At 33.4% G+C, this 14,720-nt stretch overlaps 1 pseudogene; it reads left to right on the top strand.

Annotated features, from left to right (window-relative positions):
- Positions 1-2,888: 2,888 nt before the first annotated feature.
- On the top strand, positions 2,889-13,266 carry LOC127094286 (uncharacterized; annotated as a pseudogene).
- Positions 13,267-14,720: the final 1,454 nt, after the last annotated feature.

Below are 14,720 nucleotides of genomic sequence, written 5' to 3'. Positions count from 1 at the left end.
TTTTGACATGCCTCATTCTAGGATCGTCGAGTCCAAAGGCGGGAATAGATTTTTATTTATAATTTTTAATTGATGATCTAAAGAGGTTATGGATTGGATAATGGACTTATGAAGTGTCTTGTATAAAGGTGTGAAAAACGCAAGAAAGGGGGGGGGGGTGTTGAATTGAGTTTTAAAAACCAAAGCTTTTTACCAACTCAAAGACACCACACAAAACTAAGAACAAGAAGATAAAGACACAAGTATTTTTATCCTAGTTCGCTTGAAATCAAAACTACTCCAGTCCACCAAGGTGATTTCACCTTATACCCAATGACTTAATCCACTATAACCAAATAAGTTACAGAACAAACATAAAGAACAACTTTCTTTGTCTTCTCAAGGATCTGACTAAAACCTAGTCTCCTTAAGGAAATACAAACAAACAATTTGAATATAAATTTTGTGTTACAAGTTGCTTCTACACAAGCAGATTTTACATAAATGAAATACAAAACACTTAAAGAAAAGTTGTGCACAAAGTTGATAGCTTTTTCACGTAGAAAACCAGACTTGTCAAATTGTAGCAGTAGCGATAGCATTAGCAACTTTCTTCAAGTATCCAAGTCCCACATATATAGCATAAGAAAGGTACCATTGGAGGGAAATTCAGAGATATCAAAAGAGCAGTTTTCCACTAACGAACTAGTGACAAGTGTGAAGAATAGTACTGTCCTTCGCCTACGTTTTTAGGTAGTGAAAAGAATATTTTTGATTCGTATCATGTACTATTTGATCACATATATTTTAATCTTATCTTTAAATTCACTGGCTTCTGATGAATAGTTGATGAAGCACGAAAAGAAGAAACACGCAGCTGAAATCAGAATCTTTAGAATCTCCAGTCAGAAGCTTGACCACGTCAGTGTTTGGCTTGAGATCTTCAGAGTCTTCAGCTAAGTAACCAAACTTCAGAATCTTCAGAATATCTAGTCAGAACCTTGACCACATTAGCATCTCGCTTGAGATCTTCAGAGTCTTCAGTTAAGTAACAAAATTTCAGAAGCTTTCCATTCTTCAGAAGCTTGATAACCAGAGTCACATCTAGAAGCAGAAGCGGAAAGAACATTGCAACAACAACACAACGTCTTTCCAGAACTTCTCAGGAGTGAATCAATGCAGAAGCAAAAAGAAAATTGCACCAGCAACATTGGGTCTTTCAGAACTTCCTAGAGTGATACAACGCAAAAGCGAAATTTGAAACAAATATCCAGAAACTGATGACGTTGAACGTCATACACTCAGAACCAAAACTGGCTGTTAAAGCTACACAATAACAAACCATTAGAGTACCAAAATTGTTCTCACACAAATACTACAATGTTATTATCAAAACTCAAAGGTATAGATGCAAAACCAAGTCTTGTTCTAACACTGTAAATAAAACTTTAACATACGGGATGCTTTGATGTGGACAATTAACGACTTTCATGCATATGGCATGTTGTCTGGATGGGGTACGCATGGCAAAATGGCATGTCTGCATTGCATGAGACACACAAAAGCGTTTACTTTCGAAAGTTGTGGGAAAAGTTCATAGTTTAACTATCACCGTAGGTTCTTACCTACAAACCATGATTTTAGAAGAAATAAGAATGCTTCTAAAAAAAGAAAAAAAAGTAACAGATCTTCGTCCCTCTCGTCTGTCATCGAATGAAGTATGAAATAGTGTCTGTGACCTATCAAAATTCATAGATAATGGTAAAACATGCAAAATTCAAGGATATGGGGACACACACAATTGAACAAAAATAATTATTTTTTGGGACCTCCCATATTGGAAGGATAATTTGTTACGGTATAATCTTGATGTTATGCACATTGAGAAGATTTTTTTATAATGTATTTAACAAAATGATGGATGTACAAATCAATACAAAAGATAATGAGAATGCTAGAAAGGAAATTGAACTTTTGTGTAACAAAAAAGACTTAGAGTTGAAACCTCAACCAAATGGAAAATGATTAAAACCTAATGTTTGTTACACTTTTACTCCCTAAGAAGCAAAAGCATCATATCTGTGGTTAAATGAGTTGAGGATGCTTCAATTCAACCACGTAAATATGGATGGTGTGTTGTAATCAAGTCTAACCCAACGAGTCATATTGAAACTGACGATGTAATGGAAGGTGTTGCATACCAAGATAATGAGATTTCACCAGTTAATGGGGTAATTGAAATTGAGGAGATTACAAGTTTGTGTAAAATTGTATTTGAGAGTCAACAAGTTGACGCAACTATCTTATTGTCAATAAATCTTATTGAAAAAGAGAAAGAAGATATAGGAGAGTCTGAAGACAATAATATCAGAATTGATGAAGACAACGAGGATTACGATGATGAATAATTTGAATAATATGTATTGTGTAATATTACTCTTGGGTAATAAGCTATTGTGTAATATTTGTTCGAATTAATATATATTACTCTTATTTTGAATATTTATTGTTTTATGTTTTTCTTTCAAAATAGAAAAAAATGGCACCCGAATTGAGGAAAATGGAAAGGGTCATAAGACTCGTTGTACAATGTTCATTATAGAAGAGGCTCATGATTCATATTTGTTTATTTCTATTCCACTTTCGAGTCAGGGGGCTTGTCCGCCTATGCATCCTACTCCACCGCTTATGCATCATACTCCACCCATATCTGGATCTTTTAATGGATTACTATCCACACTTTATTTGTCTATATTCCCACCCATATCCGCGCCGAATTTTATTATTCCTCCAGGATATACACCTTTTATGCAGCCTGGTGGACATAACACCCCGCATCTTTTCCTATGCCTTCTATGCAGACGAATGTACCTAACTTTCCACATTCCGTAGATGTGCCTATGCAATATATGGAGCAATACGGATCTAGTGTGCCACATTCATCACCCATGCAATATGTGCATGATGAGCAGGATGCTGAGGATGATCATGGAGATACCAGTGCTCATAAGGAGCGAATGAGGGCGCACATGCTGAGAAATCCGCTGCAAATAATTAGGAAGCATCTTGCCAGATTTATCATTGAGTCTGAGGGAGGATCATAATTGTTTATGTTTTATATTATATTTTAAATTTGAGTTGTTTTTAATTAATAATAACTCAAAATTTTGTTTTTTAACCTTTGTCGCCACATCCTGCAACATCGAGCATAACACAAGTTATTAAAGAAAAGTATAGATTTTTTTGACCGACTTATGGATCACTTTCCGATGAAGACAAGGAAGAACGATTTATGTTATTTCAGGTATAATGAACTAACTCATTTAAGTAATTATTATATTAATTTCCTAACTATAAAATATTCATGATTACACTTTATTTACTATTTTTTGAATCCATACAACAATATAGGAGAAATGTAGTTAGGACATTATAGATCATCACCAAATTAACAAAAAATTTCACTCGAAATGTGCTACCTGATTTATGACACGCTTAGGTGTGTTAGACTTACTTTGGGGAGAAATGGATCATGTCCCTGTTGGATATGTGAAAATGAATTTCGATGCCTTTAAACAAACATCTAAAATGACAAAAAAAAAAGAGCATCTGAAGTTGACGGTTGCAACTACGCACAAGACAATATTAATGCTGCTGAAGTTGCCCGAAGGATGTTAAATTTATTTATTTATTAATTAAATTTTCAAAATTAATTAAAACTGATTATTTTTTTACTTATATTTTCGTTTAATTAGCGTGACGAGTTTGGTAGAACTCTGCTTCTTAATGAGATTCATCTGGAGACTCAAGAGAAATAGGAAGTTTGTCGATGAACGATCAAGAAACACTCAAGTAAGTTTTTCTTATATTTATTTATTTTATTTATTTCTTTTTTGTACCTAATTTTAAATTATGGTAACATCTAATTTATTTATTTTTATAGGAGTATGATAGACAACTTGCCCTTACTCTATTAGAGCATCCTGAATTACATGTGCTGCCATGAAGATTTCCTGCTGATCTTAATATGGATTTTCAGACTTGGTATGATGTATCATGTAGGAAGAGGAAAAATGAGAGAGTATAGGGTGCTGGAGGGTACGCCAAAACTATCGGGCGACGTGATAGGAGTTTTAGAATGAGACTTGTCGACGGAGAAGGATCATCACTTTCACCTATATTAACCGCTAAAATACTAGAAACTATGAGAAACTTAATGGTTACCGAGACAACATACGAAACAACAACAAGAAATACTTAAATGGAAGAAGTGAGGAGAAAACAAATAGAGATGCAGGAAGAACTGAGGAGAAAAACAATGGCATATGAGGAAGCAATGTAGGTTTCAAATAAGCGTGCACAGAGATTTGAATAGTTTATGACCTTATAGGTGAACCAAACTTCCGGTGGTGGATATGGAGGAGTTGATGATGACGACGATGAGGTGGAAGTATAGGAAAATAATTAAAATGCTTGAATATGAAATTTTGTATTTTTAAATTTAACTTTGATGGATATGGAGACTATTTGTTTTTATTTCAACTTTAATCATGAATTATATAATTATATAAGTTTATTTAAATTTTAGTTTTACAAAATTTAAAAACATATATTTCTTTTTATATTAATGCTATTTTATTATAAGTATATTATTATATTTATAATAATATAATTATAATATTTTTTTATACAATATTGTAAATATTGGTCATGGGTTAAACCCTTCACAAATACAAAAACATATTTATATTGTAAAAATAATCATCCAATTTGCGAGGGGCTAAACCCCCCACAAATAACAAAATGTAGATTCCTTTGCCAGGGGCTTTAACTCCTAGCAAAATACTAACACACTGCGCCACCTAACCTACGTCTACGCCTATGTGTTAACCGTAGAAAATTTAGGGATCAGGTTTTGCGAGGGATTTAGTCCCAAGCAAAATAGCAACGTGGCAGATCCCCTGCTGATATTTTATGATGATTTGTTTAGTTAGGAGACTAATCTCCTCGCAAAATTTTATTTTGTGAGAAGTTTTTTGGACTAATGAGAGATTTAACCCCGGGTTAAACACATTTTTTCTTATAGCGTGTAACTTCTATGAATGACACAAATGTCCATTGGAATTTTTAAAAAACTGGTTCATGTTTGAACAAAATTGTAAATTTTGACTAGATTTGGGCCTATAGTACCTCTAGTGCTATCTATTAATACATTATTGCTTATTAAAAAACTTCTAATTTTCCCTCACAGAAGATGAAACAAATGGAAAGAAATTTAGTTTTGAAAGGATAGAACAAGATTACATTTATATAAGAAGAAAGAATGTTCAGTTTTTTATCAATAAAGAAAATAAATACTAAATTGGATTCCTCAATGTGCTACTTAATTTAAATGAAAAATATTTTTTAGGAACAATCCGTGAACAATGATTTTAAAGTAATGAAATAAATGAAACAAATGGAAAGAAATTTAGTTTCGAAAGGATAGAACAAGATTACATTTATATAAGAAGAAAGAATGTTCAGTTTTTTTATCAATAAAGAAAATAAATACTAAATTGGATTCCTCAATGTGCTACTTAATTTAAATGAAAAATATTTTTTAGGAACAATCCGTGAACAATGATTTTAAAGTAACGAAATAAAGTTAGTTAGTGAAACGTAAAAAATTGGTTAACAAAGTGAAGAAGTTGATTAATAAACGCACAAATATTAAAAATAATTTTTAGTAGTACACAAAAGTTGGTTAACGAAAAGCAAAAAGTTTGTTAATAAAGTTATGAAGTTGGTTAATAAACATCCCGATATCAAAAATAATTTTGCGCAGTCACCAAAACTGATTAATACAATATAAAAATTTAGTTAACAAAATTATGAAATTGATTAATCATACAATTTTATATCAGTTGGCGGTGACCGTGTATTACGAGGGGTTCAATTGAACCCCCTAGACTTAAAATAATTTCACTAACATCCCCCTAGAGATTTTTTTAGCTAATAGGATTCTAGATTATGTTTGAAACAATTCAGCTAATATTTTTCATTTTGGGGAAGAATTTTTTTTAGTGATTGTTGTAATTTATTTCTTCTACTGCTGCTGAATTTGTTGGGTTTGCTTTATCTAAATTTCTTCTAGTACTCTTAACTTGTTTATTTATTGTGAATTGTGATACAACTTGTTTACCTTCTATGATAAATTGATCAGTTGTTGCATATTTGGAAATTCGAATAAGTTTTGGTACACGTTTAGAGAGGAATGTTCATTGTTGTCTTTATTAAAAAGTGACTTATTTATATTTAAGTAGAAAAAGTTTTGTGACAAGGCGTAGTGACTAGTTTGTCACTGAGAGGTCTAAATATAAAAATTTATCCACTTTGACAAAAATCATATTTTATTTATCTGTACAGTTCTGTGGGTTAATTTGTTAGTGTTTTGAGTTATATAAATTTTATAATATTAGATAATGGAGAAGTTTAATATACAAATTTAATCACTTTAATCACTTTTGTCTTATATTTTGGTTGTTTTATTTTTGATAGGAGGTTAGGAAGAAGTTTTTCGAACGGAAATTATCATCGGAAGAACAATACTATATTTCTAAACAGCAACATATTGAGTGTAATTTGGAAGAGTTGTCATCAGATCCTAGAACACGGCCTAAAATCTCAACATATAATTCGAATGATCAAGAGAAACTTATTTACAAAGAGGATCATGCCAACCTACTCAACACAATTTCCCTTTAAAGAAGAATTGGAAATTTAATGAGAAGATTAGATTCCTCATGGTTTAATGAATTTGTGAAATTCTGGTATCAGATATGAGATGTCGAAGGTAATGTCACGACACTAATATCTGAATAATGCAAACAAGATAAAGATAGAGAATAGTAATGCAATAGACACAAGCAATTGTTAACCCAGTTCGGTGCAACTCACCTACGTCTGGGGGCTACCAAGCCAGGAAGGAAATCCACTAAATAGAATCAATTCAAAGACTCTCCGTACACTTCAACAAGTTACAGTCTTTCTCACATAATCTCTACCCGTGCAATTTCTACCTAAGCACTCTTAGATATGAGAACCCACTCACTCCCCCTCAATCACACCTGTGATTTTAAACAACAATTTCTTGTGAAAAGAAGACACTTTTCAATAACACACACTTGATTTTACTTCACAGTTTCAATCAAGTAGACACACACTTGATCTTGCTTAACAACTTTGATCAAGTAGACACACACTTGATCTTGCTTAACAACTTTGATCAAATAGACACACACTCTTGCTTACAAGCTTAGAGTGACAAATTACAACCACAAATCAGATCAATTCAATCATCTATGGATGAATTGAATGGCTTACAAGTCTCACGACTAAACAACACACAAACCTTAATTCTCTCTCAGTATTTCGCTCTGTATTGGTTGTGTATCAAATAAGGTTTTCCAAGTCCCTTTTTATAGAAGCTTTCAGCTAGGCTTGGACATCTTGAAAACCCTAAAACTATTTTCCAATTAAACCTTCTCATGACAGCTGATTAGATCTCGTTGAAAAATAAGTAAATCAGGTTGTAATCAATGATTGAATGCGCCTGCAAATCAGATCTTCAATCATACATAGATTGCCATCAAATGTGCAATCACATAACACATAACATTCACCTTGAATGTTCTGTGTACAGGATGTCATGACATCGGGTCTGACATCCTGGAACAATCCTGGATAATTCCATAATTCCTTTTATAATTTCCAACAGGTACATAATATCAGATGTCATGACATCGTGTATGACATCCTGAAACAATCCTGCATAATTATATTTTCCATTTAAACTCAGCAGGTACATAAATATCTTATGTTAAGACATCACACACAATATCTTGTGAACACTCTTTGTTTTAACAAAATTGCTGTCAACACTTTACTTCTTCCTCTTTGGCCAAGGTACACATTGAAGAGTAACCAGTTTCTTGAGAACTCCACATGTAGCAGTTGTCTTTGGACCTAACTCCTTTCATGATCACTTCATTTTCCTTGTTATTAATCAGACATTCAATTCTAGTGAAGTTTACATTCAGACCTTGATCACACAGTTGACTGATGCTTATTAGATTAGCAGTTAATCCCTTAACAAGTAGGACATTGTCAAGGTCAGAAACTCCAGGGCAATTCAGCTTACCACGTCCCTTGATTTCACCCTTTGCTCCATCACCAAAGGTAACATAACTTGTGGCATGGGGATGAAGGTCAGTTAGCAGGTTTTTGTTTCCAGTCATGTGTCTGGAACAACCACTGTCAAAATACCAATCTTCTTTGGCTGAAACTCTGAAGGAAGTGTGAGCTATTAGACTTGTAACATTTGTCTTAGGAACCCATTGTTTTTTGTTGACATGCATGTGATGTTTGGGTCTTGATTGATATTGAGTCTGAACAGGGCTAGGATAACCATATAACTTATAGCAGAAGGGCTTCAGGTGGCCAAATTTTCCACAGTAATGGCAACTCCATCTTTGATGTTTCCCTTTCTGCTGTCTTCCCTTCTGATGTTGTGACATATGATGTGATATCTCAGGTTTGCTTTTAACATGGTTGCACTTAGGTTTGGATTTTGGTTTACAAACAGTGTAACTGCACTCAGCCTTAGATTCATTGAATCCAATGCCAGATTTGTCTCCTGTTATTTGACCAGTCTGGAGAATCTTGTCTAAGATGTCAGATCAATTGTTAAGCATTCTTACATACTTGGTCATCTCATCTAGTTTGGAATTCAAGAGTACAGCTTCAGTCTTCAACTTGGAAATGGTTTCCACATATTCTCCCTTTTCATTTTCCAGCTGAGCTATCACTTTCTTCTGGCTTTCAACTTGTCTTCACACTCCTGCACTTTTGTGGCACAACTCTTTGTAGGTAGTGGCCAGCTCTTCAAAGGTTACTTCATCATCACTTGACTCTTCATCAGAACCCCATCTTCCTGTCAATGCAGTCACATGATTTGCAGCTTCTTATGTTTCACTTCCATCAGACCAAGAGGCAACAAGAATCCTCTTTTGTTTCTTGAGGTAGGTCCCACATTCAGTTTTAATATGACCATACCCATTACACTCATAGCACTGAACTTCTTTGGGGTTTTCTTCAGACCTTGTTCTTCTACAAAAACTGTTGGATTTACTGATGTCAGATGTGATGTTCTTGACATTGGCCTTAGATCTTACATCCATCTTTTTCATAAGTCTGTTGAACTGTCTTCCCAGCATTGCTACCTCATTAGCCAGATCTTTATCAATATCTTGACCACCTTCCTCATCTTCCTCTTCAGTGTTTGACATGAAGGCTATGCTCTTGGCTTTCTTTTCAGATCCATCACATATTCCCATCTCAAATGTTTGGAGGGATCCAATTAGCTCATCAACTCTCATATTTGAGATGTCTTGAGATTCTTCTATGGCTGTTACTTTCATAGTAAATCTCTTAGGGAGGGATCTGAGTATTTTCCTTACTAACTTTTCATCTGACATCTTATCTCCCAAAGCTCCAGAGGCATTGACAATTTCAAGGATACTCATGTGAAATTCATGAATATTTTCATCTTCCTTCATCCTTAAGTTTTCAAACTTGGTGGTGAGCAGCTGTAGTCTAGACATTTTCACTCTAGAGGTGCCTTCATGAGTGGTTTTGAGAATGTCCCAAGCATCTTTAGCCACTTCACAGTTGTTTACTAATCTGAAGATGTTCTTGTCTACTCCATTGAAGATGACATTCAATGCTTTAGAATTTCCAAGGGCTAGGTCATCCTCCTCCTTGGACCATTGTTCTTAAGACTTCTTATCAGTAGTGGCTTCTCCTTCTTTAGTAATTACAGGATGTACCCAGCCTGTTAACACAACCTTCCAAGCCTTGTTATCAAGAGATTTTAGGAAAGATACCATTCGAGGTTTCCAATAGTCATAGTTAGATCCATCCAAAATTGGTGGCCTGTGAACAAATCCTCCATCTCTCTCCATTGTACCAGAAAGTATTGTCCCTAGATCTCACCTAGAACCAGAGCAGGATGCCTGCTCTGATACCAATTGAAATTCTGGTATCAGATATGAGATGTCGAAGGTAATGTTACGACACTAATATCTGAATAATGCAAACAAGATAAAGATAGAGAATAGTAATGCAATAAACATAAGCAATTGTTAACCCAGTTCGGTGCAACTCACCTACGTCTGGGGGCTACCAAGCCAGGAAGGAAATCCACTAAATAGAATCAGTTCAAAGGCTCTCCGTACACTTCAACAAGTTACAGTCTTTCTCACCTAATCTCTACCCGTGAAATTTCTACCTAAGCACTCTTAGATATGAGAACCCACTCACTCCCCCTCAATCACACCTGTGATTTTAAACAACAATTCCTTGTGAAAAGAAGACACTTTTCAATAACACACACTTGATTTTACTTCACAGTTTCAATCAAGTAGACACACACTTGATCTTGCTTAACAACTTTGATCAAGTAGACACACACTTGATCTTGCTTAACAACTTTGATCAAGTAGACACACACTCTTACTTACAAGCTTAGAGTGACAAATTACAACCACAAATCAGACTAATTCAATCATCTAAGGATGAATTGAATGGCTTACAAGTGTCACGACTAAACAAGACACAAACCCTAATTCTCTCTTAGTATTTCACTCTGTATTGGTTGTGTATCAAATCAGGTTTTCCAAGTCCCTTTTTTTAGAAGCTTTCAGCTGGGCTTCGACATCTTGAAAACCCTAAAACTATTTTCCAATTAAATCTTCTCATGACAGCTGATTAGATCTCTTTGAAAAATAAGTAAATCAGGTTGTAATCAATGATTGAATGCGCCTGCAAATCAGATCTTCAATCATACATAGATTGCCATTAAATGCGCAATCACATAAGACATAACATTCACCCTGAATGTTCCGTGTACAGGATGTCATGACATCGGGTCTGACATCCTGGAACAATCCTGCATAATTCCATAATTCCTTTTATAATTTCCAGCAGGTACATAATATCAGATGTCATGACATCGTGTATGACATCCTGAAACAATCCTGCATAATTATGTTTTCCATTTAAACTCCAGCAGGTACATAGATATCTTATGTTAAGACATCACACACAACATCTTGTGAACACTCTTTGTTTTACCAAAATTGCTGCCAACACTTAGAACCAACAATTTGGAAATTGGTTAGAGTATAATATAGAGAAAGATGCCGCATTTTATTTATGTTGTTATCTTTTTAGACCCGATTTTGGAAAGCAAACGGTATGTGATACATTTGTAACAGAGGGATTTACACGTTGGAGTAAAAAATCTAAACTCGCATCAAATGTTGGAGGCCCTAATTGTGCTCATAACATTGCTAGGAAGAAATCTGAAGATTTGATGAATCAAAATCAACATATTGAAGTTGTGATATCTAAACAATCTGAACAAACTCGTGACTTGTACCAAAGGCGGTTAACGACTTCACTTGATTGTCTTCGCTATCTATTGAAGCAAGGGTTGACTCTTCGTGGTCATGATGAATAAATAGAATCTTATAATCAAGGAACCTTCCTTGAAATGCTCAGATGGTATGCTGACAAAAAAAAGAAAGTGAGATGAGTTGTGTTAGAAAATGCTCCAGAAAATCTAAAAATGACTTCTCCATCAATTCAAAGAGATATTATTAAAGCGGTAGCTTTGGAAACTACTAAAACAGTTATTATTGACCTTGGAGATGAATTATTTTCTATTCTTATTGATGAATTCAGGGATATATCTAATAAGGAGAAAATGGATGTTATTTTGCGTTACATTAACAAATACGAAATTATTGTTGAATGGTTTTTGGGTATTGCTCATGTTAAATCTACAACATCCATGTCATTGAAAATGTCCATAAATGATTTGTTATGCAAACATGGACTTACTACTTCTAGAATTCGAGGACAAGGTTATGATGGTGCTAACAACATGCAAGGAGAGGTTTCTGGTCTTAAGAGTTTGATATTAAAGGAAAGTCCATGTGCATTTTATGTACATTGTTTTGCTCATCAATTACAACTTACATTAGTTGTTATTGCTAAAGATCACCTTCAAATTTGCTCTCTTTTTAGCTTAATATCCACTTTATTAAATGTTGTTAGGGGATCTTGCAAAAGGAAAGGCATGCTACATGAAAGACAAATGATTAAGTTTCGAGATGCCTTGGAAAATGGAGAAATCGTTAGTGGAAAATGTTTGAATCAAGAAACTAGTCTGAAGCGACCTATTGATACTCGTTGGAGTTCTCACTATTCTACTTTGGTGAATTTGATATTGATGTATAGTTCTGTTACATGTGTTCTTGAAATGTTGAAAGAAGATGTATCAACTAAAGATGCGAGAGGCGAAGCAAATGGTCTTGTACTTTTAATGGATAATTTTGATTTTGCACTCACTTTGCATTTGATGAAAAATGTCTTAGTATTTCAAATGAGTTATCGCAAGCATTGCAAAAGAAAGATCAACACATCGTCAGTGCGATGCACTTGGTTAACATCACAAAGAAAAGATTATACAATCTAAGAGATGATGGGTGGGAACCTTTATTGGAAGATGTATGTTTATTTTGCATTGAGCATGATATTCACATTCTGAATATGGATGATATATTCTTTCGTGGTAAATCAAAACGTGAAAGAAATGCTCATTATATCACAATAAGGAATCATCATCACATTGAATTATTTTATACTATTGTGGACATGCAGTTTCAAGAACTTAACAATCATTTTAATGAGACAAATAGTTGATTGCTCATTTGTATGGCTTGTTTGTGTTCAAGTAACTTGTTCTCTACTTTTGACAAGGCAAAATTGATAGAGTTTGCAAAGTTTTATCCAAATGAATTTTGTCTAACTAGTTTGGTGATGCTTGATAAACAACTTGAGACTTACATCATTGATATGCGTACGAGTGCTGAATTTTCATCTTTGAAAGGAATAAGTGATCTTTCAAAAAAGTTGGTTGAAACTAAAAGGCATATTGTTTATCCATTACTCTATAAACTTTTGAAGTTAGCATTGATTTTACCTGTCGCCACAACAACTGTTGAACAATCCTTTTCTGCTATGAAGATTTTAAAGACTAAATTACGTAATCGAATATGGGATGATTGGATGAACAATTGTCTTGTAACTTATATTGAGAAAGATGTGTTCTCCAAAATTGATAATGAATTGATTATTCAACGGTTTCAAAACATGAGACCGCGTAGAGGACAATTATAAAGAATATGTAATTTTTTTGAGTACGATGTAATTTTTTGAATATATAATATTATAATTATTAATTAAATTTCAAAGGTTTGTACCCCTAAATCAAGATCTGGCTCCGCTACTATATATCGGTACATTTAATTTAAAAATAAAAAATATTTTATATATATATATATATATATATATATATATATATATATATATATATATATTTAAAAAAATATTATTATAATATTTTAATGTTCTGGATCGATGAATAATGAAATTTAGTGTAAGTATTAGATTTTAGTGCGTGAATATCTTTTCTTTTACTCCCTCTGTTCATTTTATTTCTTTCAAAGTTTTAAGTATTATTGAGTGTTGTTTTATCAAACATGTTCATAATTATTTATTACGAAAAGTCAAATAAATTTACAGAAAGTTAAGGTAAAATAGACAAAAAAATAATAATTATTTAAAAAATAACAAAAGTATTAACTTTAATAATATATATAAAAAGTCAAAAAAAATATTTTTAAAAAATTGAGAGTATATATTAGATGTCTGATGTCCCAAGTATATACAGTAGATTTAAGTAATTCATAAAAATATGAATGCTACACGTAAAAATTTGTATCTACTGACAAAACTGTCGTAGCAGATTTGAATTCAGAAGATTTTCAGTATTCACATCTGAACCGACGCAAAAGTATACTAATTCAAACTGGACGATAAAAGCAGTTTCAAAAAGATGAATGAATGGAGAGTATTTGCTTCCCGGAAGGAAGCATGGAGAGGTGTTAATTGAAGGATGAAGATCTGAGACAAGACAGTTAGGGAGAAGCGAATGCAAAAATGTTATTGTAATACAGATTGACAGCTCAATACAAAACAGGCATGCACGTGAAGTAGGAACAACCCTTGTCAAATCTAATAATTCATGAAGCTACTTATAAATACATAAAATAAAATGGTCGCAAATTAAACGAATCTTTGTTTTCAAAATGGATCATTTCAAACGACATGATTGATGATAAGTCTATTCCTTGTTTGCTTTAATATATACTTTAGGAGTATAATCTAGTTGGTTCTTTCTAATATGAATTTTATCAGTTGAATCTTTGAGGTGTCACCAACCATTTTCCTTTGGTTGTTGTGGCTCTTTTAAGAGTTATCGTCGCATAATATCTTCACCCACCCGTGAATCTCATATGGCCCAAACCTCATGTGCATACTGCAGCACTCTCTCTTTGCTTGATGACTCACTCACTCACTTATATTTCATATATTTTATTTATTTCGTGCCCCATTTTGCATCATTCTTAGATTTTACTCTCTTTTTATAATAAAATATAATCCTTGAAGCATTACTTATAATGTGATTCTGTCCCCTCAAAATTGGAGATTCGTTTGGTCATGAATCAAATTGGTGACTTTGGAAACTTCCATGAAGATGGTTTTTTATAAATTATTGGATATTTAAAACT

This window comes from Lathyrus oleraceus, chromosome 6, assembly GCF_024323335.1.
Source record: "Lathyrus oleraceus cultivar Zhongwan6 chromosome 6, CAAS_Psat_ZW6_1.0, whole genome shotgun sequence".
NCBI classification, from domain to species: domain Eukaryota; kingdom Viridiplantae; phylum Streptophyta; class Magnoliopsida; order Fabales; family Fabaceae; genus Lathyrus; species Lathyrus oleraceus.
The sequence above is the reverse complement of the archived record's forward strand: the minus strand, read 5'-3'. Positions and strand labels throughout refer to the sequence as shown.